At 50.5% G+C, this 27,937-nt stretch overlaps 38 non-coding genes and 9 pseudogenes across 38 annotated transcripts; all 47 read right to left on the reverse strand.

Annotated features, from left to right (window-relative positions):
- Positions 1-299: 299 nt before the first annotated feature.
- LOC127616488 (uncharacterized) lies at positions 300-408 on the reverse strand (annotated as a pseudogene).
- Positions 409-888: 480 nt separating this feature from the next.
- On the reverse strand, positions 889-1,007 carry LOC127613861 (5S ribosomal RNA). The gene has a single exon (XR_007966347.1). It is a non-coding gene; the product is annotated as a 5S ribosomal RNA (ribosomal RNA).
- A 482-nt stretch (positions 1,008-1,489) lies between these two features.
- Positions 1,490-1,608, reverse strand: LOC127588329 (5S ribosomal RNA). The gene has a single exon (XR_007959047.1). It is a non-coding gene; the product is annotated as a 5S ribosomal RNA (ribosomal RNA).
- A 481-nt stretch (positions 1,609-2,089) lies between these two features.
- Positions 2,090-2,208, reverse strand: LOC127588335 (5S ribosomal RNA). The gene has a single exon (XR_007959048.1). It is a non-coding gene; the product is annotated as a 5S ribosomal RNA (ribosomal RNA).
- A 481-nt stretch (positions 2,209-2,689) lies between these two features.
- Positions 2,690-2,808, reverse strand: LOC127588342 (5S ribosomal RNA). The gene has a single exon (XR_007959053.1). It is a non-coding gene; the product is annotated as a 5S ribosomal RNA (ribosomal RNA).
- A 482-nt stretch (positions 2,809-3,290) lies between these two features.
- On the reverse strand, positions 3,291-3,409 carry LOC127588348 (5S ribosomal RNA). Its single transcript, XR_007959054.1, has one exon. It is a non-coding gene; the product is annotated as a 5S ribosomal RNA (ribosomal RNA).
- Positions 3,410-3,890: 481 nt separating this feature from the next.
- Positions 3,891-3,999, reverse strand: LOC127616176 (uncharacterized; annotated as a pseudogene).
- Positions 4,000-4,479: 480 nt separating this feature from the next.
- On the reverse strand, positions 4,480-4,598 carry LOC127588355 (5S ribosomal RNA). The gene has a single exon (XR_007959055.1). It is a non-coding gene; the product is annotated as a 5S ribosomal RNA (ribosomal RNA).
- A 480-nt stretch (positions 4,599-5,078) lies between these two features.
- LOC127588361 (5S ribosomal RNA) lies at positions 5,079-5,197 on the reverse strand. Its single transcript, XR_007959057.1, has one exon. It is a non-coding gene; the product is annotated as a 5S ribosomal RNA (ribosomal RNA).
- Positions 5,198-5,677: 480 nt separating this feature from the next.
- On the reverse strand, positions 5,678-5,796 carry LOC127613706 (5S ribosomal RNA). The gene has a single exon (XR_007966290.1). It is a non-coding gene; the product is annotated as a 5S ribosomal RNA (ribosomal RNA).
- Positions 5,797-6,278: 482 nt separating this feature from the next.
- On the reverse strand, positions 6,279-6,397 carry LOC127614292 (5S ribosomal RNA). Its single transcript, XR_007966452.1, has one exon. It is a non-coding gene; the product is annotated as a 5S ribosomal RNA (ribosomal RNA).
- Positions 6,398-6,878: 481 nt separating this feature from the next.
- On the reverse strand, positions 6,879-6,987 carry LOC127616493 (uncharacterized; annotated as a pseudogene).
- A 480-nt stretch (positions 6,988-7,467) lies between these two features.
- Positions 7,468-7,586, reverse strand: LOC127612753 (5S ribosomal RNA). Its single transcript, XR_007965935.1, has one exon. It is a non-coding gene; the product is annotated as a 5S ribosomal RNA (ribosomal RNA).
- Positions 7,587-8,066: 480 nt separating this feature from the next.
- LOC127588365 (5S ribosomal RNA) lies at positions 8,067-8,185 on the reverse strand. Its single transcript, XR_007959058.1, has one exon. It is a non-coding gene; the product is annotated as a 5S ribosomal RNA (ribosomal RNA).
- A 480-nt stretch (positions 8,186-8,665) lies between these two features.
- On the reverse strand, positions 8,666-8,774 carry LOC127616182 (uncharacterized; annotated as a pseudogene).
- Positions 8,775-9,254: 480 nt separating this feature from the next.
- On the reverse strand, positions 9,255-9,373 carry LOC127588372 (5S ribosomal RNA). Its single transcript, XR_007959059.1, has one exon. It is a non-coding gene; the product is annotated as a 5S ribosomal RNA (ribosomal RNA).
- A 480-nt stretch (positions 9,374-9,853) lies between these two features.
- LOC127616186 (uncharacterized) lies at positions 9,854-9,962 on the reverse strand (annotated as a pseudogene).
- Positions 9,963-10,442: 480 nt separating this feature from the next.
- LOC127588383 (5S ribosomal RNA) lies at positions 10,443-10,561 on the reverse strand. The gene has a single exon (XR_007959062.1). It is a non-coding gene; the product is annotated as a 5S ribosomal RNA (ribosomal RNA).
- Positions 10,562-11,041: 480 nt separating this feature from the next.
- LOC127588386 (5S ribosomal RNA) lies at positions 11,042-11,160 on the reverse strand. Its single transcript, XR_007959063.1, has one exon. It is a non-coding gene; the product is annotated as a 5S ribosomal RNA (ribosomal RNA).
- Positions 11,161-11,640: 480 nt separating this feature from the next.
- Positions 11,641-11,759, reverse strand: LOC127612833 (5S ribosomal RNA). Its single transcript, XR_007965968.1, has one exon. It is a non-coding gene; the product is annotated as a 5S ribosomal RNA (ribosomal RNA).
- A 480-nt stretch (positions 11,760-12,239) lies between these two features.
- Positions 12,240-12,358, reverse strand: LOC127588390 (5S ribosomal RNA). The gene has a single exon (XR_007959064.1). It is a non-coding gene; the product is annotated as a 5S ribosomal RNA (ribosomal RNA).
- Positions 12,359-12,840: 482 nt separating this feature from the next.
- LOC127588396 (5S ribosomal RNA) lies at positions 12,841-12,959 on the reverse strand. The gene has a single exon (XR_007959065.1). It is a non-coding gene; the product is annotated as a 5S ribosomal RNA (ribosomal RNA).
- A 481-nt stretch (positions 12,960-13,440) lies between these two features.
- Positions 13,441-13,559, reverse strand: LOC127588403 (5S ribosomal RNA). The gene has a single exon (XR_007959066.1). It is a non-coding gene; the product is annotated as a 5S ribosomal RNA (ribosomal RNA).
- A 482-nt stretch (positions 13,560-14,041) lies between these two features.
- LOC127588409 (5S ribosomal RNA) lies at positions 14,042-14,160 on the reverse strand. The gene has a single exon (XR_007959067.1). It is a non-coding gene; the product is annotated as a 5S ribosomal RNA (ribosomal RNA).
- Positions 14,161-14,641: 481 nt separating this feature from the next.
- LOC127588417 (5S ribosomal RNA) lies at positions 14,642-14,760 on the reverse strand. Its single transcript, XR_007959073.1, has one exon. It is a non-coding gene; the product is annotated as a 5S ribosomal RNA (ribosomal RNA).
- A 481-nt stretch (positions 14,761-15,241) lies between these two features.
- Positions 15,242-15,360, reverse strand: LOC127588423 (5S ribosomal RNA). Its single transcript, XR_007959075.1, has one exon. It is a non-coding gene; the product is annotated as a 5S ribosomal RNA (ribosomal RNA).
- Positions 15,361-15,841: 481 nt separating this feature from the next.
- LOC127614297 (5S ribosomal RNA) lies at positions 15,842-15,960 on the reverse strand. Its single transcript, XR_007966453.1, has one exon. It is a non-coding gene; the product is annotated as a 5S ribosomal RNA (ribosomal RNA).
- Positions 15,961-16,441: 481 nt separating this feature from the next.
- Positions 16,442-16,550, reverse strand: LOC127616190 (uncharacterized; annotated as a pseudogene).
- Positions 16,551-17,030: 480 nt separating this feature from the next.
- Positions 17,031-17,149, reverse strand: LOC127588425 (5S ribosomal RNA). Its single transcript, XR_007959076.1, has one exon. It is a non-coding gene; the product is annotated as a 5S ribosomal RNA (ribosomal RNA).
- Positions 17,150-17,629: 480 nt separating this feature from the next.
- On the reverse strand, positions 17,630-17,748 carry LOC127588426 (5S ribosomal RNA). The gene has a single exon (XR_007959077.1). It is a non-coding gene; the product is annotated as a 5S ribosomal RNA (ribosomal RNA).
- A 480-nt stretch (positions 17,749-18,228) lies between these two features.
- On the reverse strand, positions 18,229-18,357 carry LOC127616691 (uncharacterized; annotated as a pseudogene).
- A 481-nt stretch (positions 18,358-18,838) lies between these two features.
- On the reverse strand, positions 18,839-18,947 carry LOC127616498 (uncharacterized; annotated as a pseudogene).
- Positions 18,948-19,427: 480 nt separating this feature from the next.
- On the reverse strand, positions 19,428-19,546 carry LOC127612756 (5S ribosomal RNA). The gene has a single exon (XR_007965936.1). It is a non-coding gene; the product is annotated as a 5S ribosomal RNA (ribosomal RNA).
- A 480-nt stretch (positions 19,547-20,026) lies between these two features.
- On the reverse strand, positions 20,027-20,145 carry LOC127588439 (5S ribosomal RNA). Its single transcript, XR_007959079.1, has one exon. It is a non-coding gene; the product is annotated as a 5S ribosomal RNA (ribosomal RNA).
- A 481-nt stretch (positions 20,146-20,626) lies between these two features.
- LOC127588445 (5S ribosomal RNA) lies at positions 20,627-20,745 on the reverse strand. Its single transcript, XR_007959081.1, has one exon. It is a non-coding gene; the product is annotated as a 5S ribosomal RNA (ribosomal RNA).
- Positions 20,746-21,226: 481 nt separating this feature from the next.
- Positions 21,227-21,345, reverse strand: LOC127613440 (5S ribosomal RNA). Its single transcript, XR_007966188.1, has one exon. It is a non-coding gene; the product is annotated as a 5S ribosomal RNA (ribosomal RNA).
- Positions 21,346-21,826: 481 nt separating this feature from the next.
- LOC127588450 (5S ribosomal RNA) lies at positions 21,827-21,945 on the reverse strand. The gene has a single exon (XR_007959082.1). It is a non-coding gene; the product is annotated as a 5S ribosomal RNA (ribosomal RNA).
- Positions 21,946-22,427: 482 nt separating this feature from the next.
- LOC127588453 (5S ribosomal RNA) lies at positions 22,428-22,546 on the reverse strand. The gene has a single exon (XR_007959083.1). It is a non-coding gene; the product is annotated as a 5S ribosomal RNA (ribosomal RNA).
- A 481-nt stretch (positions 22,547-23,027) lies between these two features.
- Positions 23,028-23,146, reverse strand: LOC127588458 (5S ribosomal RNA). Its single transcript, XR_007959084.1, has one exon. It is a non-coding gene; the product is annotated as a 5S ribosomal RNA (ribosomal RNA).
- Positions 23,147-23,627: 481 nt separating this feature from the next.
- Positions 23,628-23,746, reverse strand: LOC127588465 (5S ribosomal RNA). The gene has a single exon (XR_007959085.1). It is a non-coding gene; the product is annotated as a 5S ribosomal RNA (ribosomal RNA).
- Positions 23,747-24,227: 481 nt separating this feature from the next.
- LOC127588472 (5S ribosomal RNA) lies at positions 24,228-24,346 on the reverse strand. The gene has a single exon (XR_007959086.1). It is a non-coding gene; the product is annotated as a 5S ribosomal RNA (ribosomal RNA).
- A 482-nt stretch (positions 24,347-24,828) lies between these two features.
- On the reverse strand, positions 24,829-24,947 carry LOC127588478 (5S ribosomal RNA). The gene has a single exon (XR_007959088.1). It is a non-coding gene; the product is annotated as a 5S ribosomal RNA (ribosomal RNA).
- A 481-nt stretch (positions 24,948-25,428) lies between these two features.
- On the reverse strand, positions 25,429-25,547 carry LOC127614301 (5S ribosomal RNA). The gene has a single exon (XR_007966454.1). It is a non-coding gene; the product is annotated as a 5S ribosomal RNA (ribosomal RNA).
- A 481-nt stretch (positions 25,548-26,028) lies between these two features.
- Positions 26,029-26,137, reverse strand: LOC127616504 (uncharacterized; annotated as a pseudogene).
- A 480-nt stretch (positions 26,138-26,617) lies between these two features.
- On the reverse strand, positions 26,618-26,736 carry LOC127612766 (5S ribosomal RNA). Its single transcript, XR_007965941.1, has one exon. It is a non-coding gene; the product is annotated as a 5S ribosomal RNA (ribosomal RNA).
- A 480-nt stretch (positions 26,737-27,216) lies between these two features.
- Positions 27,217-27,335, reverse strand: LOC127588485 (5S ribosomal RNA). The gene has a single exon (XR_007959090.1). It is a non-coding gene; the product is annotated as a 5S ribosomal RNA (ribosomal RNA).
- Positions 27,336-27,817: 482 nt separating this feature from the next.
- On the reverse strand, positions 27,818-27,936 carry LOC127588492 (5S ribosomal RNA). The gene has a single exon (XR_007959091.1). It is a non-coding gene; the product is annotated as a 5S ribosomal RNA (ribosomal RNA).
- Between the last annotated feature and the right edge of the window lies 1 nt (position 27,937).

Consider the following 27,937-nt stretch of genomic DNA (forward strand, 5'->3'; position numbering starts at 1 on the left):
CACGCAGATGCGGTATTTGACGTTTGTTGCAAAAGTGGGCTTTTCCAGTGGAGGTGCAAAGGCATCCAGCAGGCGGAAATCCCAAGCTGTTTCAAGTCCAAGTGCTATCATGACCGATCCCCGTGCAGACGGCTCCCTCTGTTGGACATTAATTTTATTCCAAAGAGACGTTGATCTGTCAAATCAACGTGAAGGAAACGATTTCAAACCACAGGATAAGTGAAAGTTGAATGACGAATGAATGCCAAAATTTTTGGAAAGAGCAGTGAATCGTGTTGAGAATTGGAGGTGGGTGCAAAAGCTTACAGCACCTGGTATTCCCAGGGGGTCTCCCATCCAAGTACTAACCAGGCCCGACCCTGCTTAGCTTCCGAGATCGGGTGCTCTCAGGGTAGTATGGCCGTAAGCGAGGGTAAACGTGAAAATTGTCCCCTTTATAGCAGACAGGGCACTTCTGGGTCGGGGGTGGAGTAGTGGGGTGATTTTTTTTTCATTTAATAAACCTCCTCCGGAGTGCACAAAGGAGGGACCCGCTCCTGTGGTGGTTTGAGCGCGCAGCCTGTCAGGCTCGCATACGGTCCTCTGCGAGCACGCAGAGGCTGTATTTGATGTCTGTTGCAAAAGTTGGCTTTTCCAGTGGAGGTGCAAAAGCATCCAGCAGGCGGAAATCCCAAGCTGCTTCATGTCCAAGTGCTATCATTACCGATCCACGTGCAGACGGCTCCCTCTGTTGGACATTAATTTTATTCCAAAGAGACGTTGATCTGTCAAATCAACGTGAAGGAAACGATTTCAAACCACAGGATAAGTGAAAGTTGAATGACGAATGAATGCCAAAATTTTTGGAAAGAGCAGTGAATCGTGTTGTGAATTGGAGGTGGGTGCAAAAGCTTACAGCACCTGGTATTCCCAGGCGGTCTCCCATCCAAGTACTAACCAGGACCGACCCTGCTTAGCTTCCGAGATCGGACGAGATCGGGCGTTCTCAGGGTAGTATGGCCGTAAGCGAGGGAAAACGTGAAAATTGTCCTCTTTATAGCAGACAGGGCACTTCCGGGTCGGGGGTGGAGTAGTGGGGTGATTTTTTTTTTTCATTTAATAAACCTCCTCCGGAGTGCACAAAGGAGGGGCCCGCTCCCGTGGTGGTTTGAGCGCGCAGCCTGTCAGGCTCGCATACGGTCCTCTGCGAGCACGCAGATACGGTACTTGATGTCTGTTGCAAAAGTTGGCTTTTCCAGTGGAGGTGCAAAAGCATCCAGCAGGCGGAAATCCCAAGCTGCTTCATGTCCAAGTGCTATCATTATCGATCCGCGTGCAGATGGCTCCCTCTGTTGGACATTAATTTTATTCCAAAGAGACGTTGATCTGTCAAATCAACGTGAAGGAAACGATTTCAAACCACAGGATAAGTGAAAGTTGAATGACGAATGAATGCCAACATTTTTGGAAAGAGCAGTGAATCGTGTTGTGAATTGGAGGTGGGTGCAAAAGCTTACAGCACCTGGTATTCCCAGGCGGTCTCCCATCCAAGTACTAACCAGGCCCGACCCTGCTTAGCTTCCGAGATCGGACGAGATCGGGCGTTCTCAGGGTAGTATGGCCGTAAGCGAGGGAAAACGCGAAAATTGTCCTCTTTATAGCAGACAGAGCACTTCCGGGTCGGGGGTGGAGTCGTGGGGTGATTTTTTTTTTCATTTAATAAACCTCCTCCGGAGTGCACAAAGGAGGGGCCCGCTCCCGTGGTGGTTTGAGCGCGCAGCCTGTCAGGCTCGCATACGGTCCTCTGCGAGCACGCAGATGCGGTATTTGACGTTTGTTGCAAAAGTGGGCTTTTCCAGTGGAGGTGCAAAGGCATCCAGCAGGCGGAAATCCCAAGCTGTTTCATGTCCAAGTGCTATCATGACCGATCCCCGTGCAGACGGCTCCCTCTGTTGGACATTAATTTTATTCCAAAGAGACGTTGATCTGTCAAATCAACGTGAAGGAAACGATTTCAAACCACAGGATAAGTGAAAGTTGAATGACGAATGAATGCCAAAATTTTTGGAAAGAGCAGTGAATCGTGTTGAGAATTGGAGGTGGGTGCAAAAGCTTACAGCACCTGGTATTCCCAGGCGGTCTCCCATCCAAGTACTAACCAGGCCCGACCCTGCTTAGCTTCCGAGATCGGACGAGATCGGGCGTTCTCAGGGTAGTATGGCCGTAAGCGAGGGAAAACGCGAAAATTGTCCTTTTTATAGCAGACAGGGCACTTCCGGGTCGGGGGTGGAGTAGTGGGGTGATTTTTTTTTTCATTTAATAAACCTCCTCCGGAGTGCACAAAGGAGGGGCCCGCTCCCGTGGTGGTTTGAGCGCGCAGCCTGTCAGGCTCGCATACGGTCCTCTGCGAGCACGCAGATGCGGTATTTGACGTTTGTTGCAAAAGTGGGCTTTTCCAGTGGAGGTGCAAAGGCATCCAGCAGGCGGAAATCCCAAGCTGTTTCATGTCCAAGTGCTATCATGACCGATCCCCGTGCAGACGGCTCCCTCTGTTGGACATTAATTTTATTCCAAAGAGACGTTGATCTGTCAAATCAACGTGAAGGAAACGATTTCAAACCACAGGATAAGTGAAAGTTGAATGACGAATGAATGCCAAAATTTTTGGAAAGAGCAGTGAATCATGTTGAGAATTGGAGGTGGGTCCAAAAGCTTACAGCACCTGGTATTCCCAGGCGGTCTCCCATCCAAGTACTAACCAGGCCCGACCCTGCTTAGCTTCCGAGATCGGACGAGATCGGGCGTTCTCAGGGTAGTATGGCCGTAAGCGAGGGAAAACGTGAAAATTGTCCTCTTTATAGCAGACAGGGCACTTCCGGGTCGGGGGTGGAGTAGTGGGGTGATTTTTTTTTTTCATTTAATAAACCTCCTCCGGAGTGCACAAAGGAGGGGCCCGCTCCCGTGGTGGTTTGAGCGCGCAGCCTGTCAGGCTCGCATACGGTCCTCTGCGAGCACGCAGATACGGTACTTGATGTCTGTTGCAAAAGTTGGCTTTTCCAGTGGAGGTGCAAAAGCATCCAGCAGGCGGAAATCCCAAGCTGCTTCATGTCCAAGTGCTATCATTATCGATCCGCGTGCAGATGGCTCCCTCTGTTGGACATTAATTTTATTCCAAAGAGACGTTGATCTGTCAAATCAACGTGAAGGAAACGATTTCAAACCACAGGATAAGTGAAAGTTGAATGACGAATGAATGCCAAAATTTTTGGAAAGAGCAGTGAATCGTGTTGTGAATTGGAGGTGGGTGCAAAAGCTTACAGCACCTGGTATTCCCAGGCGGTCTCCCATCCAAGTACTAACCAGGCCCGACCCTGCTTAGCTTCCGAGATCGGACGAGATCGGGCGTTCTCAGGGTAGTATGGCCGTAAGCGAGGGAAAACGCGAAAATTGTCCTCTTTATAGCAGACAGAGCACTTCCGGGTCGGGGGTGGAGTCGTGGGGTGATTTTTTTTTTCATTTAATAAACCTCCTCCGGAGTGCACAAAGGAGGGGCCCGCTCCCGTGGTGGTTTGAGCGCGCAGCCTGTCAGGCTCGCATACGGTCCTCTGCGAGCACGCAGATGCGGTATTTGACGTTTGTTGCAAAAGTGGGCTTTTCCAGTGGAGGTGCAAAGGCATCCAGCAGGCGGAAATCCCAAGCTGTTTCATGTCCAAGTGCTATCATGACCGATCCCCGTGCAGACGGCTCCCTCTGTTGGACATTAATTTTATTCCAAAGAGACGTTGATCTGTCAAATCAACGTGAAGGAAACGATTTCAAACCACAGGATAAGTGAAAGTTGAATGACGAATGAATGCCAAAATTTTTGGAAAGAGCAGTGAATCATGTTGAGAATTGGAGGTGGGTCCAAAAGCTTACAGCACCTGGTATTCCCAGGCGGTCTCCCATCCAAGTACTAACCAGGCCCGACCCTGCTTAGCTTCCGAGATCGGGTGCTCTCAGGGTAGTATGGCCGTAAGCGAGGGTAAACGTGAAAATTGTCCCCTTTATAGCAGACAGGGCACTTCTGGGTCGGGGGTGGAGTAGTGGGGTGATTTTTTTTTCATTTAATAAACCTCCTCCGGAGTGCACAAAGGAGGGACCCGCTCCCGTGGTGGTTTGAGCGCGCAGCCTGTCAGGCTCGCATACGGTCCTCTGCGAGCACGCAGAGGCTGTATTTGATGTCTGTTGCAAAAGTTGGCTTTTCCAGTGGAGGTGCAAAAGCATCCAGCAGGCGGAAATCCCAAGCTGCTTCATGTCCAAGTGCTATCATTACCGATCCACGTGCAGACGGCTCCCTCTGTTGGACATTAATTTTATTCCAAAGAGACGTTGATCTGTCAAATCAACGTGAAGGAAACGATTTCAAACCACAGGATAAGTGAAAGTTGAATGACGAATGAATGCCAAAATTTTTGGAAAGAGCAGTGAATCGTGTTGTGAATTGGAGGTGGGTGCAAAAGCTTACAGCACCTGGTATTCCCAGGCGGTCTCCCATCCAAGTACTAACCAGGCCCGACCCTGCTTAGCTTCCGAGATCGGACGAGATCGGGCGTTCTCAGGGTAGTATGGCCGTAAGCGAGGGAAAACGTGAAAATTGTCCCCTTTATAGCAGACAGGGCACTTGCGGGTCGGGGATGGAGTCGTGGGGTGATTTTTTTTTTCATTTAATGACCTCCTCCATAGAGCACGAAGGAGGGGCCCGCTCCCGTGGTGGTTTGAGCGCGCAGCCTGTCAGGCTCGCATACGGTCCTCTGCGAGCACGCAGATGCGGTATTTGACGTTTGTTGCAAAAGTGGGCTTTTCCAGTGGAGGTGCAAAGGCATCCAGCAGGCGGAAATCCCAAGCTGTTTCATGTCCAAGTGCTATCATGACCGATCCCCGTGCAGACGGCTCCCTCTGTTGGACATTAATTTTATTCCAAAGAGACGTTGATCTGTCAAATCAACGTGAAGGAAACGATTTCAAACCACAGGATAAGTGAAAGTTGAATGACGAATGAATGCCAAAATTTTTGGAAAGAGCAGTGAATCGTGTTGTGAATTGGAGGTGGGTGCAAAAGCTTACAGCACCTGGTATTCCCAGGCGGTCTCCCATCCAAGTACTAACCAGGCCCGACCCTGCTTAGCTTCCGAGATCGGACGAGATCGGGCGTTCTCAGGGTAGTATGGCCGTAAGCGAGGGAAAACGCGAAAATTGTCCTCTTTATAGCAGACAGGGCACTTCCGGGTCGGGGGTGGAGTCGTGGGGTGATTTTTTTTTCATTTAATAAACCTCCTCCGGAGTGCACAAAGGAGGGGCCCGCTCCCGTGGTGGTTTGAGCGCGCAGCCTGTCAGGCTCGCATACGGTCCTCTGCGAGCACGCAGATGCGGTATTTGACGTTTGTTGCAAAAGTGGGCTTTTCCAGTGGAGGTGCAAAGGCATCCAGCAGGCGGAAATCCCAAGCTGTTTCATGTCCAAGTGCTATCATGACCGATCCCCGTGCAGACGGCTCCCTCTGTTGGACATTAATTTTATTCCAAAGAGACGTTGATCTGTCAAATCAACGTGAAGGAAACGATTTCAAACCACAGGATAAGTGAAAGTTGAATGACGAATGAATGCCAAAATTTTTGGAAAGAGCAGTGAATCGTGTTGAGAATTGGAGGTGGGTGCAAAAGCTTACAGCACCTGGTATTCCCAGGCGGTCTCCCATCCAAGTACTAACCAGGCCCGACCCTGATTAGCTTCCGAGATCGGACGAGATCGGGCGTTCTCAGGGTAGTATGGCCGTAAGCGAGGGAAAACGCGAAAATTGTCCTTTTTATAGCAGACAGGGCACTTCCGGGTCGGGGGTGGAGTAGTGGGGTGATTTTTTTTTTTCATTTAATAAACCTCCTCCGGAGTGCACAAAGGAGGGGCCCGCTCCCGTGGTGGTTTGAGCGCGCAGCCTGTCAGGCTCGCATACGGTCCTCTGCGAGCACGCAGATGCGGTATTTGACGTTTGTTGCAAAAGTGGGCTTTTCCAGTGGAGGTGCAAAGGCATCCAGCAGGCGGAAATCCCAAGCTGTTTCATGTCCAAGTGCTATCATGACCGATCCCCGTGCAGACGGCTCCCTCTGTTGGACATTAATTTTATTCCAAAGAGACGTTGATCTGTCAAATCAACGTGAAGGAAACGATTTCAAACCACAGGATAAGTGAAAGTTGAATGACGAATGAATGCCAAAATTTTTGGAAAGAGCAGTGAATCGTGTTGAGAATTGGAGGTGGGTGCAAAAGCTTACAGCACCTGGTATTCCCAGGCGGTCTCCCATCCAAGTACTAACCAGGCCCGACACTGCTTAGCTTCCGAGATCGGACGAGATCGGGCGTTCTCAGGGTAGTATGGCCGTAAGCGAGGGAAAACGTGAAAATTGTCCTCTTTATAGCAGACAGGGCACTTCCGGGTCGAGGGTGGAGTAGTGGGGTGATTTTTTTTTTCATTTAATAAACCTCCTCCGGAGTGCACAAAGGAGGGGCCCGCTCCCGTGGTGGTTTGAGCGCGCAGCCTGTCAGGCTCGCATACGGTCCTCTGCGAGCACGCAGATGCGGTATTTGACGTTTGTTGCAAAAGTGGGCTTTTCCAGTGGAGGTGCAAAGGCATCCAGCAGGCGGAAATCCCAAGCTGTTTCAAGTCCAAGTGCTATCATGACCGATCCCCGTGCAGACGGCTCCCTCTGTTGGACATTAATTTTATTCCAAAGAGACGTTGATCTGTCAAATCAACGTGAAGGAAACGATTTCAAACCACAGGATAAGTGAAAGTTGAATGACGAATGAATGCCAAAATTTTTGGAAAGAGCAGTGAATCGTGTTGAGAATTGGAGGTGGGTGCAAAAGCTTACAGCACCTGGTATTCCCAGGGGGTCTCCCATCCAAGTACTAACCAGGCCCGACCCTGCTTAGCTTCCGAGATCGGGTGCTCTCAGGGTAGTATGGCCGTAAGCGAGGGTAAACGTGAAAATTGTCCCCTTTATAGCAGACAGGGCACTTCTGGGTCGGGGGTGGAGTAGTGGGGTGATTTTTTTTTCATTTAATAAACCTCCTCCGGAGTGCACAAAGGAGGGACCCGCTCCCGTGGTGGTTTGAGCGCGCAGCCTGTCAGGCTCGCATACGGTCCTCTGCGAGCACGCAGAGGCTGTATTTGATGTCTGTTGCAAAAGTTGGCTTTTCCAGTGGAGGTGCAAAAGCATCCAGCAGGCGGAAATCCCAAGCTGCTTCATGTCCAAGTGCTATCATTACCGATCCACGTGCAGACGGCTCCCTCTGTTGGACATTAATTTTATTCCAAAGAGACGTTGATCTGTCAAATCAACGTGAAGGAAACGATTTCAAACCACAGGATAAGTGAAAGTTGAATGACGAATGAATGCCAAAATTTTTGGAAAGAGCAGTGAATCGTGTTGTGAATTGGAGGTGGGTGCAAAAGCTTACAGCACCTGGTATTCCCAGGCGGTCTCCCATCCAAGTACTAACCAGGCCCGACCCTGCTTAGCTTCCGAGATCGGACGAGATCGGGGGTTCTCAGGGTAGTATGGCCGTAAGCGAGGGAAAACGTGAAAATTGTCCCCTTTATAGCAGACAGGGCACTTGCGGGTCGGGGATGGAGTCGTGGGGTGATTTTTTTTTTCATTTAATGACCTCCTCCCGAGAGCACGAAGGAGGGGCCCGCTCCCGTGGTGGTTTGAGCGCGCAGCCTGTCAGGCTCGCATACGGTCCTCTGCGAGCACGCAGATGCGGTATTTGACGTTTGTTGCAAAAGTGGGCTTTTCCAGTGGAGGTGCAAAGGCATCCAGCAGGCGGAAATCCCAAGCTGTTTCATGTCCAAGTGCTATCATGACCGATCCCCGTGCAGACGGCTCCCTCTGTTGGACATTAATTTTATTCCAAAGAGACGTTGATCTGTCAAATCAACGTGAAGGAAACGATTTCAAACCACAGGATAAGTGAAAGTTGAATGACGAATGAATGCCAAAATTTTTGGAAAGAGCAGTGAATCGTGTTGAGAATTGGAGGTGGGTCCAAAAGCTTACAGCACCTGGTATTCCCAGGCGGTCTCCCATCCAAGTACTAACCAGGCCCGACCCTGCTTAGCTTCCGAGATCGGACGAGATCGGGCGTTCTCAGGGTAGTATGGCCGTAAGCGAGGGAAAACGTGAAAATTGTCCTCTTTATAGCAGACAGGGCACTTCCGGGTCGAGGGTGGAGTAGTGGGGTGATTTTTTTTTCATTTAATAAACCTCCTCCGGAGTGCACAAAGGAGGGGCCCGCTCCCGTGGTGGTTTGAGCGCGCAGCCTGTCAGGCTCGCATACGGTCCTCTGCGAGCACGCAGATGCGGTATTTGACGTTTGTTGCAAAAGTGGGCTTTTCCAGTGGAGGTGCAAAGGCATCCAGCAGGCGGAAATCCCAAGCTGTTTCAAGTCCAAGTGCTATCATGACCGATCCCCGTGCAGACGGCTCCCTCTGTTGGACATTAATTTTATTCCAAAGAGACGTTGATCTGTCAAATCAACGTGAAGGAAACGATTTCAAACCACAGGATAAGTGAAAGTTGAATGACGAATGAATGCCAAAATTTTTGGAAAGAGCAGTGAATCGTGTTGAGAATTGGAGGTGGGTGCAAAAGCTTACAGCACCTGGTATTCCCAGGCGGTCTCCCATCCAAGTACTAACCAGGCCCGACCCTGCTTAGCTTCCGAGATCGGGTGCTCTCAGGGTAGTATGGCCGTAAGCGAGGGTAAACGTGAAAATTGTCCCCTTTATAGCAGACAGGGCACTTCTGGGTCGGGGGTGGAGTAGTGGGGTGATTTTTTTTTCATTTAATAAACCTCCTCCGGAGTGCACAAAGGAGGGACCCGCTCCCGTGGTGGTTTGAGCGTGCAGCCTGTCAGGCTCGCATACGGTCCTCTGCGAGCACGCAGAGGCTGTATTTGATGTCTGTTGCAAAAGTTGGCTTTTCCAGTGGAGGTGCAAAAGCATCCAGCAGGCGGAAATCCCAAGCTGCTTCATGTCCAAGTGCTATCATTACCGATCCACGTGCAGACGGCTCCCTCTGTTGGACATTAATTTTATTCCAAAGAGACGTTGATCTGTCAAATCAACGTGAAGGAAACGATTTCAAACCACAGGATAAGTGAAAGTTGAATGACGAATGAATGCCAAAATTTTTGGAAAGAGCAGTGAATCGTGTTGTGAATTGGAGGTGGGTGCAAAAGCTTACAGCACCTGGTATTCCCAGGCGGTCTCCCATCCAAGTACTAACCAGGCCCGACCCTGCTTAGCTTCCGAGATCGGACGAGATCGGGCGTTCTCAGGGTAGTATGGCCGTAAGCGAGGGAAAACGTGAAAATTGTCCCCTTTATAGCAGACAGGGCACTTGCGGGTCGGGGATGGAGTCGTGGGGTGATTTTTTTTTTCATTTAATGACCTCCTCCCGAGAGCACGAAGGAGGGGCCCGCTCCCGTGGTGGTTTGAGCGCGCAGCCTGTCAGGCTCGCATACGGTCCTCTGCGAGCACGCAGATGCGGTATTTGACGTTTGTTGCAAAAGTGGGCTTTTCCAGTGGAGGTGCAAAGGCATCCAGCAGGCGGAAATCCCAAGCTGTTTCATGTCCAAGTGCTATCATGACCGATCCCCGTGCAGACGGCTCCCTCTGTTGGACATTAATTTTATTCCAAAGAGACGTTGATCTGTCAAATCAACGTGAAGGAAACGATTTCAAACCACAGGATAAGTGAAAGTTGAATGACGAATGAATGCCAAAATTTTTGGAAAGAGCAGTGAATCATGTTGAGAATTGGAGGTGGGTCCAAAAGCTTACAGCACCTGGTATTCCCAGGCGGTCTCCCATCCAAGTACTAACCAGGCCCGACCCTGCTTAGCTTCCGAGATCGGGTGCTCTCAGGGTAGTATGGCCGTAAGCGAGGGTAAACGTGAAAATTGTCCCCTTTATAGCAGACAGGGCACTTCTGGGTCGGGGGTGGAGTAGTGGGGTGATTTTTTTTTCATTTAATAAACCTCCTCCGGAGTGCACAAAGGAGGGACCCGCTCCCGTGGTGGTTTGAGCGCGCAGCCTGTCAGGCTCGCATACGGTCCTCTGCGAGCACGCAGAGGCTGTATTTGATGTCTGTTGCAAAAGTTGGCTTTTCCAGTGGAGGTGCAAAAGCATCCAGCAGGCGGAAATCCCAAGCTGCTTCATGTCCAAGTGCTATCATTACCGATCCACGTGCAGACGGCTCCCTCTGTTGGACATTAATTTTATTCCAAAGAGACGTTGATCTGTCAAATCAACGTGAAGGAAACGATTTCAAACCACAGGATAAGTGAAAGTTGAATGACGAATGAATGCCAAAATTTTTGGAAAGAGCAGTGAATCGTGTTGTGAATTGGAGGTGGGTGCAAAAGCTTACAGCACCTGGTATTCCCAGGCGGTCTCCCATCCAAGTACTAACCAGGCCCGACCCTGCTTAGCTTCCGAGATCGGACGAGATCGGGCGTTCTCAGGGTAGTATGGCCGTAAGCGAGGGAAAACGTGAAAATTGTCCCCTTTATAGCAGACAGGGCACTTGCGGGTCGGGGATGGAGTCGTGGGGTGATTTTTTTTTTCATTTAATGACCTCCTCCCGAGAGCACGAAGGAGGGGCCCGCTCCCGTGGTGGTTTGAGCGCGCAGCCTGTCAGGCTCGCATACGGTCCTCTGCGAGCACGCAGATGCGGTATTTGACGTTTGTTGCAAAAGTGGGCTTTTCCAGTGGAGGTGCAAAGGCATCCAGCAGGCGGAAATCCCAAGCTGTTTCATGTCCAAGTGCTATCATGACCGATCCCCGTGCAGACGGCTCCCTCTGTTGGACATTAATTTTATTCCAAAGAGACGTTGATCTGTCAAATCAACGTGAAGGAAACGATTTCAAACCACAGGATAAGTGAAAGTTGAATGACGAATGAATGCCAAAATTTTTGGAAAGAGCAGTGAATCGTGTTGTGAATTGGAGGTGGGTGCAAAAGCTTACAGCACCTGGTATTCCCAGGCGGTCTCCCATCCAAGTACTAACCAGGCCCGACCCTGCTTAGCTTCCGAGATCGGACGAGATCGGGCGTTCTCAGGGTAGTATGGCCGTAAGCGAGGGAAAACGCGAAAATTGTCCTCTTTATAGCAGACAGGGCACTTCCGGGTCGGGGGTGGAGTAGTGGGGTGATTTTTTTTTCATTTAATAAACCTCCTCCGGAGTGCACAAAGGAGGGGCCCGCTCCCGTGGTGGTTTGAGCGCGCAGCCTGTCAGGCTCGCATACGGTCCTCTGCGAGCACGCAGATGCGGTATTTGACGTTTGTTGCAAAAGTGGGCTTTTCCAGTGGAGGTGCAAAGGCATCCAGCAGGCGGAAATCCCAAGCTGTTTCATGTCCAAGTGCTATCATGACCGATCCCCGTGCAGACGGCTCCCTCTGTTGGACATTAATTTTATTCCAAAGAGACGTTGATCTGTCAAATCAACGTGAAGGAAACGATTTCAAACCACAGGATAAGTGAAAGTTGAATGACGAATGAATGCCAAAATTTTTGGAAAGAGCAGTGAATCGTGTTGTGAATTGGAGGTGGGTGCAAACGCTTACAGCACCTGGTATTCCCAGGCGGTCTCCCATCCAAGTACTAACCAGGCCCGACCCTGCTTAGCTTCCGAGATCGGACGAGATCGGGCGTTCTCAGGGTAGTATGGCCGTAAGCGAGGGAAAACGCGAAAATTGTCCTCTTTATAGCAGACAGGGCACTTCCGGGTCGGGGGTGGAGTCGTGGGGTGATTTTTTTTTCATTTAATAAACCTCCTCCGGAGTGCACAAAGGAGGGGCCCGCTCCCGTGGTGGTTTGAGCGCGCAGCCTGTCAGGCTCGCATACGGTCCTCTGCGAGCACGCAGATGCGGTATTTGACGTTTGTTGCAAAAGTGGGCTTTTCCAGTGGAGGTGCAAAGGCATCCAGCAGGCGGAAATCCCAAGCTGTTTCATGTCCAAGTGCTATCATGACCGATCCCCGTGCAGACGGCTCCCTCTGTTGGACATTAATTTTATTCCAAAGAGACGTTGATCTGTCAAATCAACGTGAAGGAAACGATTTCAAACCACAGGATAAGTGAAAGTTGAATGACGAATGAATGCCAAAATTTTTGGAAAGAGCAGTGAATCGTGTTGAGAATTGGAGGTGGGTGCAAAAGCTTACAGCACCTGGTATTCCCAGGCGGTCTCCCATCCAAGTACTAACCAGGCCCGACCCTGCTTAGCTTCCGAGATCGGACGAGATCGGGCGTTCTCAGGGTAGTATGGCCGTAAGCGAGGGAAAACGCGAAAATTGTCCTTTTTATAGCAGACAGGGCACTTCCGGGTCGGGGGTGGAGTAGTGGGGTGATTTTTTTTTTTCATTTAATAAACCTCCTCCGGAGTGCACAAAGGAGGGGCCCGCTCCCGTGGTGGTTTGAGCGCGCAGCCTGTCAGGCTCGCATACGGTCCTCTGCGAGCACGCAGATGCGGTATTTGACGTTTGTTGCAAAAGTGGGCTTTTCCAGTGGAGGTGCAAAGGCATCCAGCAGGCGGAAATCCCAAGCTGTTTCATGTCCAAGTGCTATCATGACCGATCCCCGTGCAGACGGCTCCCTCTGTTGGACATTAATTTTATTCCAAAGAGACGTTGATCTGTCAAATCAACGTGAAGGAAACGATTTCAAACCACAGGATAAGTGAAAGTTGAATGACGAATGAATGCCAAAATTTTTGGAAAGAGCAGTGAATCGTGTTGTGAATTGGAGGTGGGTGCAAAAGCTTACAGCACCTGGTATTCCCAGGCGGTCTCCCATCCAAGTACTAACCAGGCCCGACCCTGCTTAGCTTCCGAGATCGGACGAGATCGGGCGTTCTCAGGGTAGTATGGCCGTAAGCGAGGGAAAACGCGAAAATTGTCCTCTTTATAGCAGACAGGGCACTTCCGGGTCGGGGGTGGAGTCGTGGGGTGATTTTTTTTTTCATTTAATAAACCTCCTCCGGAGTGCACAAAGGAGGGGCCCGCTCCCGTGGTGGTTTGAGCGCGCAGCCTGTCAGGCTCGCATACGGTCCTCTGCGAGCACGCAGATGCGGTATTTGACGTTTGTTGCAAAAGTGGGCTTTTCCAGTGGAGGTGCAAAGGCATCCAGCAGGCGGAAATCCCAAGCTGTTTCATGTCCAAGTGCTATCATGACCGATCCCCGTGCAGACGGCTCCCTCTGTTGGACATTAATTTTATTCCAAAGAGACGTTGATCTGTCAAATCAACGTGAAGGAAACGATTTCAAACCACAGGATAAGTGAAAGTTGAATGACGAATGAATGCCAAAATTTTTGGAAAGAGCAGTGAATCGTGTTGAGAATTGGAGGTGGGTGCAAAAGCTTACAGCACCTGGTATTCCCAGGCGGTCTCCCATCCAAGTACTAACCAGGCCCGACCCTGCTTAGCTTCCGAGATCGGACGAGATCGGGCGTTCTCAGGGTAGTATGGCCGTAAGCGAGGGAAAACGCGAAAATTGTCCTTTTTATAGCAGACAGGGCACTTCCGGGTCGGGGGTGGAGTAGTGGGGTGATTTTTTTTTTTCATTTAATAAACCTCCTCCGGAGTGCACAAAGGAGGGGCCCGCTCCCGTGGTGGTTTGAGCGCGCAGCCTGTCAGGCTCGCATACGGTCCTCTGCGAGCACGCAGATGCGGTATTTGACGTTTGTTGCAAAAGTGGGCTTTTCCAGTGGAGGTGCAAAGGCATCCAGCAGGCGGAAATCCCAAGCTGTTTCATGTCCAAGTGCTATCATGACCGATCCCCGTGCAGACGGCTCCCTCTGTTGGACATTAATTTTATTCCAAAGAGACGTTGATCTGTCAAATCAACGTGAAGGAAACGATTTCAAACCACAGGATAAGTGAAAGTTGAATGACGAATGAATGCCAAAATTTTTGGAAAGAGCAGTGAATCGTGTTGTGAATTGGAGGTGGGTGCAAAAGCTTACAGCACCTGGTATTCCCAGGCGGTCTCCCATCCAAGTACTAACCAGGCCCGACCCTGCTTAGCTTCCGAGATCGGACGAGATCGGGCGTTCTCAGGGTAGTATGGCCGTAAGCGAGGGAAAACGCGAAAATTGTCCTCTTTATAGCAGACAGGGCACTTCCGGGTCGGGGGTGGAGTCGTGGGGTGATTTTTTTTTTCATTTAATAAACCTCCTCCGGAGTGCACAAAGGAGGGGCCCGCTCCCGTGGTGGTTTGAGCGCGCAGCCTGTCAGGCTCGCATACGGTCCTCTGCGAGCACGCAGATGCGGTATTTGACGTTTGTTGCAAAAGTGGGCTTTTCCAGTGGAGGTGCAAAGGCATCCAGCAGGCGGAAATCCCAAGCTGTTTCATGTCCAAGTGCTATCATGACCGATCCCCGTGCAGACGGCTCCCTCTGTTGGACATTAATTTTATTCCAAAGAGACGTTGATCTGTCAAATCAACGTGAAGGAAACGATTTCAAACCACAGGATAAGTGAAAGTTGAATGACGAATGAATGCCAAAATTTTTGGAAAGAGCAGTGAATCGTGTTGAGAATTGGAGGTGGGTGCAAAAGCTTACAGCACCTGGTATTCCCAGGCGGTCTCCCATCCAAGTACTAACCAGGCCCGACCCTGCTTAGCTTCCGAGATCGGACGAGATCGGGCGTTCTCAGGGTAGTATGGCCGTAAGCGAGGGAAAACGCGAAAATTGTCCTTTTTATAGCAGACAGGGCACTTCCGGGTCGGGGGTGGAGTAGTGGGGTGATTTTTTTTTTCATTTAATAAACCTCCTCCGGAGTGCACAAAGGAGGGGCCCGCTCCCGTGGTGGTTTGAGCGCGCAGCCTGTCAGGCTCGCATACGGTCCTCTGCGAGCACGCAGATGCGGTATTTGACGTTTGTTGCAAAAGTGGGCTTTTCCAGTGGAGGTGCAAAGGCATCCAGCAGGCGGAAATCCCAAGCTGTTTCATGTCCAAGTGCTATCATGACCGATCCCCGTGCAGACGGCTCCCTCTGTTGGACATTAATTTTATTCCAAAGAGACGTTGATCTGTCAAATCAACGTGAAGGAAACGATTTCAAACCACAGGATAAGTGAAAGTTGAATGACGAATGAATGCCAAAATTTTTGGAAAGAGCAGTGAATCATGTTGAGAATTGGAGGTGGGTCCAAAAGCTTACAGCACCTGGTATTCCCAGGCGGTCTCCCATCCAAGTACTAACCAGGCCCGACCCTGCTTAGCTTCCGAGATCGGACGAGATCGGGCGTTCTCAGGGTAGTATGGCCGTAAGCGAGGGAAAACGTGAAAATTGTCCTCTTTATAGCAGACAGGGCACTTCCGGGTCGGGGTGGAGTAGTGGGGTGATTTTTTTTTTTCATTTAATAAACCTCCTCCGGAGTGCACAAAGGAGGGGCCCGCTCCCGTGGTGGTTTGAGCGCGCAGCCTGTCAGGCTCGCATACGGTCCTCTGCGAGCACGCAGATACGGTACTTGATGTCTGTTGCAAAAGTTGGCTTTTCCAGTGGAGGTGCAAAAGCATCCAGCAGGCGGAAATCCCAAGCTGCTTCATGTCCAAGTGCTATCATTATCGATCCACGTGCAGACGGCTCCCTCTGTTGGACATTAATTTTATTCCAAAGAGACGTTGATCTGTCAAATCAACGTGAAGGAAACGATTTCAAACCACAGGATAAGTGAAAGTTGAATGACGAATGAATGCCAAAATTTTTGGAAAGAGCAGTGAATCGTGTTGAGAATTGGAGGTGGGTGCAAAAGCTTACAGCACCTGGTATTCCCAGGCGGTCTCCCATCCAAGTACTAACCAGGCCCGACACTGCTTAGCTTCCGAGATCGGACGAGATCGGGCGTTCTCAGGGTAGTATGGCCGTAAGCGAGGGAAAACGTGAAAATTGTCCTCTTTATAGCAGACAGGGCACTTCCGGGTCGAGGGTGGAGTAGTGGGGTGATTTTTTTTTTCATTTAATAAACCTCCTCCGGAGTGCACAAAGGAGGGGCCCGCTCCCGTGGTGGTTTGAGCGCGCAGCCTGTCAGGCTCGCATACGGTCCTCTGCGAGCACGCAGATGCGGTATTTGACGTTTGTTGCAAAAGTGGGCTTTTCCAGTGGAGGTGCAAAGGCATCCAGCAGGCGGAAATCCCAAGCTGTTTCAAGTCCAAGTGCTATCATGACCGATCCCCGTGCAGACGGCTCCCTCTGTTGGACATTAATTTTATTCCAAAGAGACGTTGATCTGTCAAATCAACGTGAAGGAAACGATTTCAAACCACAGGATAAGTGAAAGTTGAATGACGAATGAATGCCAAAATTTTTGGAAAGAGCAGTGAATCGTGTTGAGAATTGGAGGTGGGTGCAAAAGCTTACAGCACCTGGTATTCCCAGGCGGTCTCCCATCCAAGTACTAACCAGGCCCGACCCTGCTTAGCTTCCGAGATCGGGTGCTCTCAGGGTAGTATGGCCGTAAGCGAGGGTAAACGTGAAAATTGTCCCCTTTATAGCAGACAGGGCACTTCTGGGTCGGGGGTGGAGTAGTGGGGTGATTTTTTTTTCATTTAATAAACCTCCTCCGGAGTGCACAAAGGAGGGACCCGCTCCCGTGGTGGTTTGAGCGTGCAGCCTGTCAGGCTCGCATACGGTCCTCTGCGAGCACGCAGAGGCTGTATTTGATGTCTGTTGCAAAAGTTGGCTTTTCCAGTGGAGGTGCAAAAGCATCCAGCAGGCGGAAATCCCAAGCTGCTTCATGTCCAAGTGCTATCATTACCGATCCACGTGCAGACGGCTCCCTCTGTTGGACATTAATTTTATTCCAAAGAGACGTTGATCTGTCAAATCAACGTGAAGGAAACGATTTCAAACCACAGGATAAGTGAAAGTTGAATGACGAATGAATGCCAAAATTTTTGGAAAGAGCAGTGAATCGTGTTGTGAATTGGAGGTGGGTGCAAAAGCTTACAGCACCTGGTATTCCCAGGCGGTCTCCCATCCAAGTACTAACCAGGCCCGACCCTGCTTAGCTTCCGAGATCGGACGAGATCGGGCGTTCTCAGGGTAGTATGGCCGTAAGCGAGGGAAAACGTGAAAATTGTCCCCTTTATAGCAGACAGGGCACTTGCGGGTCGGGGATGGAGTCGTGGGGTGATTTTTTTTTTCATTTAATGACCTCCTCCCGAGAGCACGAAGGAGGGGCCCGCTCCCGTGGTGGTTTGAGCGCGCAGCCTGTCAGGCTCGCATACGGTCCTCTGCGAGCACGCAGATGCGGTATTTGACGTTTGTTGCAAAAGTGGGCTTTTCCAGTGGAGGTGCAAAGGCATCCAGCAGGCGGAAATCCCAAGCTGTTTCATGTCCAAGTGCTATCATGACCGATCCCCGTGCAGACGGCTCCCTCTGTTGGACATTAATTTTATTCCAAAGAGACGTTGATCTGTCAAATCAACGTGAAGGAAACGATTTCAAACCACAGGATAAGTGAAAGTTGAATGACGAATGAATGCCAAAATTTTTGGAAAGAGCAGTGAATCGTGTTGTGAATTGGAGGTGGGTGCAAAAGCTTACAGCACCTGGTATTCCCAGGCGGTCTCCCATCCAAGTACTAACCAGGCCCGACCCTGCTTAGCTTCCGAGATCGGACGAGATCGGGCGTTCTCAGGGTAGTATGGCCGTAAGCGAGGGAAAACGCGAAAATTGTCCTCTTTATAGCAGACAGGGCACTTCCGGGTCGGGGGTGGAGTCGTGGGGTGATTTTTTTTTCATTTAATAAACCTCCTCCGGAGTGCACAAAGGAGGGGCCCGCTCCCGTGGTGGTTTGAGCGCGCAGCCTGTCAGGCTCGCATACGGTCCTCTGCGAGCACGCAGATGCGGTATTTGACGTTTGTTGCAAAAGTGGGCTTTTCCAGTGGAGGTGCAAAGGCATCCAGCAGGCGGAAATCCCAAGCTGTTTCATGTCCAAGTGCTATCATGACCGATCCCCGTGCAGACGGCTCCCTCTGTTGGACATTAATTTTATTCCAAAGAGACGTTGATCTGTCAAATCAACGTGAAGGAAACGATTTCAAACCACAGGATAAGTGAAAGTTGAATGACGAATGAATGCCAAAATTTTTGGAAAGAGCAGTGAATCATGTTGAGAATTGGAGGTGGGTCCAAAAGCTTACAGCACCTGGTATTCCCAGGCGGTCTCCCATCCAAGTACTAACCAGGCCCGACACTGCTTAGCTTCCGAGATCGGACGAGATCGGACGAGATCGGGCGTTCTCAGGGTAGTATGGCCGTAAGCGAGGGAAAACGTGAAAATTGTCCTCTTTATAGCAGACAGGGCACTTCCGGGTCGAGGGTGGAGTAGTGGGGTGATTTTTTTTTTCATTTAATAAACCTCCTCCGGAGTGCACAAAGGAGGGGCCCGCTCCCGTGGTGGTTTGAGCGCGCAGCCTGTCAGGCTCGCATACGGTCCTCTGCGAGCACGCAGATGCGGTATTTGACGTTTGTTGCAAAAGTGGGCTTTTCCAGTGGAGGTGCAAAGGCATCCAGCAGGCGGAAATCCCAAGCTGTTTCAAGTCCAAGTGCTATCATGACCGATCCCCGTGCAGACGGCTCCCTCTGTTGGACATTAATTTTATTCCAAAGAGACGTTGATCTGTCAAATCAACGTGAAGGAAACGATTTCAAACCACAGGATAAGTGAAAGTTGAATGACGAATGAATGCCAAAATTTTTGGAAAGAGCAGTGAATCGTGTTGAGAATTGGAGGTGGGTGCAAAAGCTTACAGCACCTGGTATTCCCAGGGGGTCTCCCATCCAAGTACTAACCAGGCCCGACCCTGCTTAGCTTCCGAGATCGGGTGCTCTCAGGGTAGTATGGCCGTAAGCGAGGGTAAACGTGAAAATTGTCCCCTTTATAGCAGACAGGGCACTTCTGGGTCGGGGGTGGAGTAGTGGGGTGATTTTTTTTTCATTTAATAAACCTCCTCCGGAGTGCACAAAGGAGGGACCCGCTCCTGTGGTGGTTTGAGCGCGCAGCCTGTCAGGCTCGCATACGGTCCTCTGCGAGCACGCAGAGGCTGTATTTGATGTCTGTTGCAAAAGTTGGCTTTTCCAGTGGAGGTGCAAAAGCATCCAGCAGGCGGAAATCCCAAGCTGCTTCATGTCCAAGTGCTATCATTACCGATCCACGTGCAGACGGCTCCCTCTGTTGGACATTAATTTTATTCCAAAGAGACGTTGATCTGTCAAATCAACGTGAAGGAAACGATTTCAAACCACAGGATAAGTGAAAGTTGAATGACGAATGAATGCCAAAATTTTTGGAAAGAGCAGTGAATCGTGTTGTGAATTGGAGGTGGGTGCAAAAGCTTACAGCACCTGGTATTCCCAGGCGGTCTCCCATCCAAGTACTAACCAGGCCCGACCCTGCTTAGCTTCCGAGATCGGACGAGATCGGGGGTTCTCAGGGTAGTATGGCCGTAAGCGAGGGAAAACGTGAAAATTGTCCCCTTTATAGCAGACAGGGCACTTGCGGGTCGGGGATGGAGTCGTGGGGTGATTTTTTTTTTCATTTAATGACCTCCTCCCGAGAGCACGAAGGAGGGGCCCGCTCCCGTGGTGGTTTGAGCGCGCAGCCTGTCAGGCTCGCATACGGTCCTCTGCGAGCACGCAGATGCGGTATTTGACGTTTGTTGCAAAAGTGGGCTTTTCCAGTGGAGGTGCAAAGGCATCCAGCAGGCGGAAATCCCAAGCTGTTTCATGTCCAAGTGCTATCATGACCGATCCCCGTGCAGACGGCTCCCTCTGTTGGACATTAATTTTATTCCAAAGAGACGTTGATCTGTCAAATCAACGTGAAGGAAACGATTTCAAACCACAGGATAAGTGAAAGTTGAATGACGAATGAATGCCAAAATTTTTGGAAAGAGCAGTGAATCGTGTTGAGAATTGGAGGTGGGTCCAAAAGCTTACAGCACCTGGTATTCCCAGGCGGTCTCCCATCCAAGTACTAACCAGGCCCGACCCTGCTTAGCTTCCGAGATCGGACGAGATCGGGCGTTCTCAGGGTAGTATGGCCGTAAGCGAGGGAAAACGTGAAAATTGTCCTCTTTATAGCAGACAGGGCACTTCCGGGTCGGGGGTGGAGTAGTGGGGTGATTTTTTTTTTCATTTAATAAACCTCCTCCGGAGTGCACAAAGGAGGGGCCCGCTCCCGTGGTGGTTTGAGAGCGCAGCCTGTCAGGCTCGCATACGGTCCTCTGCGAGCACGCAGATACGGTACTTGATGTCTGTTGCAAAAGTTGGCTTTTCCAGTGGAGGTGCAAAAGCATCCAGCAGGCGGAAATCCCAAGCTGCTTCATGTCCAAGTGCTATCATTATCGATCCACGTGCAGACGGCTCCCTCTGTTGGACATTAATTTTATTCCAAAGAGACGTTGATCTGTCAAATCAACGTGAAGGAAACGATTTCAAACCACAGGATAAGTGAAAGTTGAATGACGAATGAATGCCAAAATTTTTGGAAAGAGCAGTGAATCGTGTTGTGAATTGGAGGTGGGTGCAAAAGCTTACAGCACCTGGTATTCCCAGGCGGTCTCCCATCCAAGTACTAACCAGGCCCGACCCTGCTTAGCTTCCGAGATCGGACGAGATCGGGCGTTCTCAGGGTAGTATGGCCGTAAGCGAGGGAAAACGCGAAAATTGTCCTCTTTATAGCAGACAGGGCACTTCCGGGTCGGGGGTGGAGTCGTGGGGTGATTTTTTTTTTCATTTAATAAACCTCCTCCGGAGTGCACAAAGGAGGGGCCCGCTCCCGTGGTGGTTTGAGCGCGCAGCCTGTCAGGCTCGCATACGGTCCTCTGCGAGCACGCAGATGCGGTATTTGACGTTTGTTGCAAAAGTGGGCTTTTCCAGTGGAGGTGCAAAGGCATCCAGCAGGCGGAAATCCCAAGCTGTTTCATGTCCAAGTGCTATCATGACCGATCCCCGTGCAGACGGCTCCCTCTGTTGGACATTAATTTTATTCCAAAGAGACGTTGATCTGTCAAATCAACGTGAAGGAAACGATTTCAAACCACAGGATAAGTGAAAGTTGAATGACGAATGAATGCCAAAATTTTTGGAAAGAGCAGTGAATCGTGTTGAGAATTGGAGGTGGGTGCAAAAGCTTACAGCACCTGGTATTCCCAGGCGGTCTCCCATCCAAGTACTAAACAGGCCCGACCCTGCTTAGCTTCCGAGATCGGACGAGATCGGGCGTTCTCAGGGTAGTATGGCCGTAAGCGAGGGAAAACGCGAAAATTGTCCTTTTTATAGCAGACAGGGCACTTCCGGGTCGGGGGTGGAGTAGTGGGGTGATTTTTTTTTTCATTTAATAAACCTCCTCCGGAGTGCACAAAGGAGGGGCCCGCTCCCGTGGTGGTTTGAGCGCGCAGCCTGTCAGGCTCGCATACGGTCCTCTGCGAGCACGCAGATGCGGTATTTGACGTTTGTTGCAAAAGTGGGCTTTTCCAGTGGAGGTGCAAAGGCATCCAGCAGGCGGAAATCCCAAGCTGTTTCATGTCCAAGTGCTATCATGACCGATCCCCGTGCAGACGGCTCCCTCTGTTGGACATTAATTTTATTCCAAAGAGACGTTGATCTGTCAAATCAACGTGAAGGAAACGATTTCAAACCACAGGATAAGTGAAAGTTGAATGACGAATGAATGCCAAAATTTTTGGAAAGAGCAGTGAATCATGTTGAGAATTGGAGGTGGGTCCAAAAGCTTACAGCACCTGGTATTCCCAGGCGGTCTCCCATCCAAGTACTAACCAGGCCCGACCCTGCTTAGCTTCCGAGATCGGACGAGATCGGGCGTTCTCAGGGTAGTATGGCCGTAAGCGAGGGAAAACGTGAAAATTGTCCTCTTTATAGCAGACAGGGCACTTCCGGGTCGGGGGTGGAGTAGTGGGGTGATTTTTTTTTTTCATTTAATAAACCTCCTCCGGAGTGCACAAAGGAGGGGCCCGCTCCCGTGGTGGTTTGAGCGCGCAGCCTGTCAGGCTCGCATACGGTCCTCTGCGAGCACGCAGATACGGTACTTGATGTCTGTTGCAAAAGTTGGCTTTTCCAGTGGAGGTGCAAAAGCATCCAGCAGGCGGAAATCCCAAGCTGCTTCATGTCCAAGTGCTATCATTATCGATCCGCGTGCAGATGGCTCCCTCTGTTGGACATTAATTTTATTCCAAAGAGACGTTGATCTGTCAAATCAACGTGAAGGAAACGATTTCAAACCACAGGATAAGTGAAAGTTGAATGACGAATGAATGCCAAAATTTTTGGAAAGAGCAGTGAATCGTGTTGTGAATTGGAGGTGGGTGCAAAAGCTTACAGCACCTGGTATTCCCAGGCGGTCTCCCATCCAAGTACTAACCAGGCCCGACCCTGCTTAGCTTCCGAGATCGGACGAGATCGGGCGTTCTCAGGGTAGTATGGCCGTAAGCGAGGGAAAACGCGAAAATTGTCCTCTTTATAGCAGACAGAGCACTTCCGGGTCGGGGGTGGAGTCGTGGGGTGATTTTTTTTTTCATTTAATAAACCTCCTCCGGAGTGCACAAAGGAGGGGCCCGCTCCCGTGGTGGTTTGAGCGCGCAGCCTGTCAGGCTCGCATACGGTCCTCTGCGAGCACGCAGATGCGGTATTTGACGTTTGTTGCAAAAGTGGGCTTTTCCAGTGGAGGTGCAAAGGCATCCAGCAGGCGGAAATCCCAAGCTGTTTCATGTCCAAGTGCTATCATGACCGATCCCCGTGCAGACGGCTCCCTCTGTTGGACATTAATTTTATTCCAAAGAGACGTTGATCTGTCAAATCAACGTGAAGGAAACGATTTCAAACCACAGGATAAGTGAAAGTTGAATGACGAATGAATGCCAAAATTTTTGGAAAGAGCAGTGAATCGTGTTGAGAATTGGAGGTGGGTGCAAAAGCTTACAGCACCTGGTATTCCCAGGCGGTCTCCCATCCAAGTACTAACCAGGCCCGACCCTGCTTAGCTTCCGAGATCGGACGAGATCGGGCGTTCTCAGGGTAGTATGGCCGTAAGCGAGGGAAAACGCGAAAATTGTCCTTTTTATAGCAGACAGGGCACTTCCGGGTCGGGGGTGGAGTAGTGGGGTGATTTTTTTTTTCATTTAATAAACCTCCTCCGGAGTGCACAAAGGAGGGGCCCGCTCCCGTGGTGGTTTGAGCGCGCAGCCTGTCAGGCTCGCATACGGTCCTCTGCGAGCACGCAGATGCGGTATTTGACGTTTGTTGCAAAAGTGGGCTTTTCCAGTGGAGGTGCAAAGGCATCCAGCAGGCGGAAATCCCAAGCTGTTTCATGTCCAAGTGCTATCATGACCGATCCCCGTGCAGACGGCTCCCTCTGTTGGACATTAATTTTATTCCAAAGAGACGTTGATCTGTCAAATCAACGTGAAGGAAACGATTTCAAACCACAGGATAAGTGAAAGTTGAATGACGAATGAATGCCAAAATTTTTGGAAAGAGCAGTGAATCGTGTTGAGAATTGGAGGTGGGTGCAAAAGCTTACAGCACCTGGTATTCCCAGGCGGTCTCCCATCCAAGTACTAACCAGGCCCGACCCTGCTTAGCTTCCGAGATCGGACGAGATCGGGCGTTCTCAGGGTAGTATGGCCGTAAGCGAGGGAAAACGCGAAAATTGTCCTTTTTATAGCAGACAGGGCACTTCCGGGTCGGGGGTGGAGTAGTGGGGTGATTTTTTTTTTCATTTAATAAACCTCCTCCGGAGTGCACAAAGGAGGGGCCCGCTCCCGTGGTGGTTTGAGCGCGCAGCCTGTCAGGCTCGCATACGGTCCTCTGCGAGCACGCAGATGCGGTATTTGACGTTTGTTGCAAAAGTGGGCTTTTCCAGTGGAGGTGCAAAGGCATCCAGCAGGCGGAAATCCCAAGCTGTTTCATGTCCAAGTGCTATCATGACCGATCCCCGTGCAGACGGCTCCCTCTGTTGGACATTAATTTTATTCCAAAGAGACGTTGATCTGTCAAATCAACGTGAAGGAAACGATTTCAAACCACAGGATAAGTGAAAGTTGAATGACGAATGAATGCCAAAATTTTTGGAAAGAGCAGTGAATCATGTTGAGAATTGGAGGTGGGTCCAAAAGCTTACAGCACCTGGTATTCCCAGGCGGTCTCCCATCCAAGTACTAACCAGGCCCGACCCTGCTTAGCTTCCGAGATCGGACGAGATCGGGCGTTCTCAGGGTAGTATGGCCGTAAGCGAGGGAAAACGTGAAAATTGTCCTCTTTATAGCAGACAGGGCACTTCCGGGTCGGGGGTGGAGTAGTGGGGTGATTTTTTTTTTTCATTTAATAAACCTCCTCCGGAGTGCACAAAGGAGGGGCCCGCTCCCGTGGTGGTTTGAGCGCGCAGCCTGTCAGGCTCGCATACGGTCCTCTGCGAGCACGCAGATACGGTACTTGATGTCTGTTGCAAAAGTTGGCTTTTCCAGTGGAGGTGCAAAAGCATCCAGCAGGCGGAAATCCCAAGCTGCTTCATGTCCAAGTGCTATCATTATCGATCCGCGTGCAGATGGCTCCCTCTGTTGGACATTAATTTTATTCCAAAGAGACGTTGATCTGTCAAATCAACGTGAAGGAAACGATTTCAAACCACAGGATAAGTGAAAGTTGAATGACGAATGAATGCCAAAATTTTTGGAAAGAGCAGTGAATCGTGTTGTGAATTGGAGGTGGGTGCAAAAGCTTACAGCACCTGGTATTCCCAGGCGGTCTCCCATCCAAGTACTAACCAGGCCCGACCCTGCTTAGCTTCCGAGATCGGACGAGATCGGGCGTTCTCAGGGTAGTATGGCCGTAAGCGAGGGAAAACGCGAAAATTGTCCTTTTTATAGCAGACAGGGCACTTCCGGGTCGGGGGTGGAGTAGTGGGGTGATTTTTTTTTTCATTTAATAAACCTCCTCCGGAGTGCACAAAGGAGGGGCCCGCTCCCGTGGTGGTTTGAGCGCGCAGCCTGTCAGGCTCGCATACGGTCCTCTGCGAGCACGCAGATGCGGTATTTGACGTTTGTTGCAAAAGTGGGCTTTTCCAGTGGAGGTGCAAAGGCATCCAGCAGGCGGAAATCCCAAGCTGTTTCATGTCCAAGTGCTATCATGACCGATCCCCGTGCAGACGGCTCCCTCTGTTGGACATTAATTTTATTCCAAAGAGACGTTGATCTGTCAAATCAACGTGAAGGAAACGATTTCAAACCACAGGATAAGTGAAAGTTGAATGACGAATGAATGCCAAAATTTTTGGAAAGAGCAGTGAATCGTGTTGAGAATTGGAGGTGGGTGCAAAAGCTTACAGCACCTGGTATTCCCAGGCGGTCTCCCATCCAAGTACTAACCAGGCCCGACACTGCTTAGCTTCCGAGATCGGACGAGATCGGGCGTTCTCAGGGTAGTATGGCCGTAAGCGAGGGAAAACGTGAAAATTGTCCTCTTTATAGCAGACAGGGCACTTCCGGGTCGAGGGTGGAGTAGTGGGGTGATTTTTTTTTTCATTTAATAAACCTCCTCCGGAGTGCACAAAGGAGGGGCCCGCTCCCGTGGTGGTTTGAGCGCGCAGCCTGTCAGGCTCGCATACGGTCCTCTGCGAGCACGCAGATGCGGTATTTGACGTTTGTTGCAAAAGTGGGCTTTTCCAGTGGAGGTGCAAAGGCATCCAGCAGGCGGAAATCCCAAGCTGTTTCAAGTCCAAGTGCTATCATGACCGATCCCCGTGCAGACGGCTCCCTCTGTTGGACATTAATTTTATTCCAAAGAGACGTTGATCTGTCAAATCAACGTGAAGGAAACGATTTCAAACCACAGGATAAGTGAAAGTTGAATGACGAATGAATGCCAAAATTTTTGGAAAGAGCAGTGAATCGTGTTGAGAATTGGAGGTGGGTGCAAAAGCTTACAGCACCTGGTATTCCCAGGGGGTCTCCCATCCAAGTACTAACCAGGCCCGACCCTGCTTAGCTTCCGAGATCGGGTGCTCTCAGGGTAGTATGGCCGTAAGCGAGGGTAAACGTGAAAATTGTCCCCTTTATAGCAGACAGGGCACTTCTGGGTCGGGGGTGGAGTAGTGGGGTGATTTTTTTTTCATTTAATAAACCTCCTCCGGAGTGCACAAAGGAGGGACCCGCTCCTGTGGTGGTTTGAGCGCGCAGCCTGTCAGGCTCGCATACGGTCCTCTGCGAGCACGCAGAGGCTGTATTTGATGTCTGTTGCAAAAGTTGGCTTTTCCAGTGGAGGTGCAAAAGCATCCAGCAGGCGGAAATCCCAAGCTGCTTCATGTCCAAGTGCTATCATTACCGATCCACGTGCAGACGGCTCCCTCTGTTGGACATTAATTTTATTCCAAAGAGACGTTGATCTGTCAAATCAACGTGAAGGAAACGATTTCAAACCACAGGATAAGTGAAAGTTGAATGACGAATGAATGCCAAAATTTTTGGAAAGAGCAGTGAATCGTGTTGTGAATTGGAGGTGGGTGCAAAAGCTTACAGCACCTGGTATTCCCAGGCGGTCTCCCATCCAAGTACTAACCAGGCCCGACCCTGCTTAGCTTCCGAGATCGGACGAGATCGGGGGTTCTCAGGGTAGTATGGCCGTAAGCGAGGGAAAACGTGAAAATTGTCCCCTTTATAGCAGACAGGGCACTTGCGGGTCGGGGATGGAGTCGTGGGGTGATTTTTTTTTTCATTTAATGACCTCCTCCCGAGAGCACGAAGGAGGGGCCCGCTCCCGTGGTGGTTTGAGCGCGCAGCCTGTCAGGCTCGCATACGGTCCTCTGCGAGCACGCAGATGCGGTATTTGACGTTTGTTGCAAAAGTGGGCTTTTCCAGTGGAGGTGCAAAGGCATCCAGCAGGCGGAAATCCCAAGCTGTTTCATGTCCAAGTGCTATCATGACCGATCCCCGTGCAGACGGCTCCCTCTGTTGGACATTAATTTTATTCCAAAGAGACGTTGATCTGTCAAATCAACGTGAAGGAAACGATTTCAAACCACAGGATAAGTGAAAGTTGAATGACGAATGAATGCCAAAATTTTTGGAAAGAGCAGTGAATCGTGTTGAGAATTGGAGGTGGGTCCAAAAGCTTACAGCACCTGGTATTCCCAGGCGGTCTCCCATCCAAGTACTAACCAGGCCCGACCCTGCTTAGCTTCCGAGATCGGACGAGATCGGGCGTTCTCAGGGTAGTATGGCCGTAAGCGAGGGAAAACGTGAAAATTGTCCTCTTTATAGCAGACAGGGCACTTCCGGGTCGGGGGTGGAGTAGTGGGGTGATTTTTTTTTTTCATTTAATAAACCTCCTCCGGAGTGCACAAAGGAGGGGCCCGCTCCCGTGGTGGTTTGAGAGCGCAGCCTGTCAGGCTCGCATACGGTCCTCTGCGAGCACGCAGATACGGTACTTGATGTCTGTTGCAAAAGTTGGCTTTTCCAGTGGAGGTGCAAAAGCATCCAGCAGGCGGAAATCCCAAGCTGCTTCATGTCCAAGTGCTATCATTATCGATCCACGTGCAGACGGCTCCCTCTGTTGGACATTAATTTTATTCCAAAGAGACGTTGATCTGTCAAATCAACGTGAAGGAAACGATTTCAAACCACAGGATAAGTGAAAGTTGAATGACGAATGAATGCCAAAATTTTTGGAAAGAGCAGTGAATCGTGTTGTGAATTGGAGGTGGGTGCAAAAGCTTACAGCACCTGGTATTCCCAGGCGGTCTCCCATCCAAGTACTAACCAGGCCCGACCCTGCTTAGCTTCCGAGATCGGACGAGATCGGGCGTTCTCAGGGTAGTATGGCCGTAAGCG

Source organism: Hippocampus zosterae, chromosome 1 (assembly GCF_025434085.1).
Source record: "Hippocampus zosterae strain Florida chromosome 1, ASM2543408v3, whole genome shotgun sequence".
In the NCBI taxonomy this organism is placed as follows: Eukaryota; Metazoa; Chordata; class Actinopteri; order Syngnathiformes; family Syngnathidae; genus Hippocampus; species Hippocampus zosterae.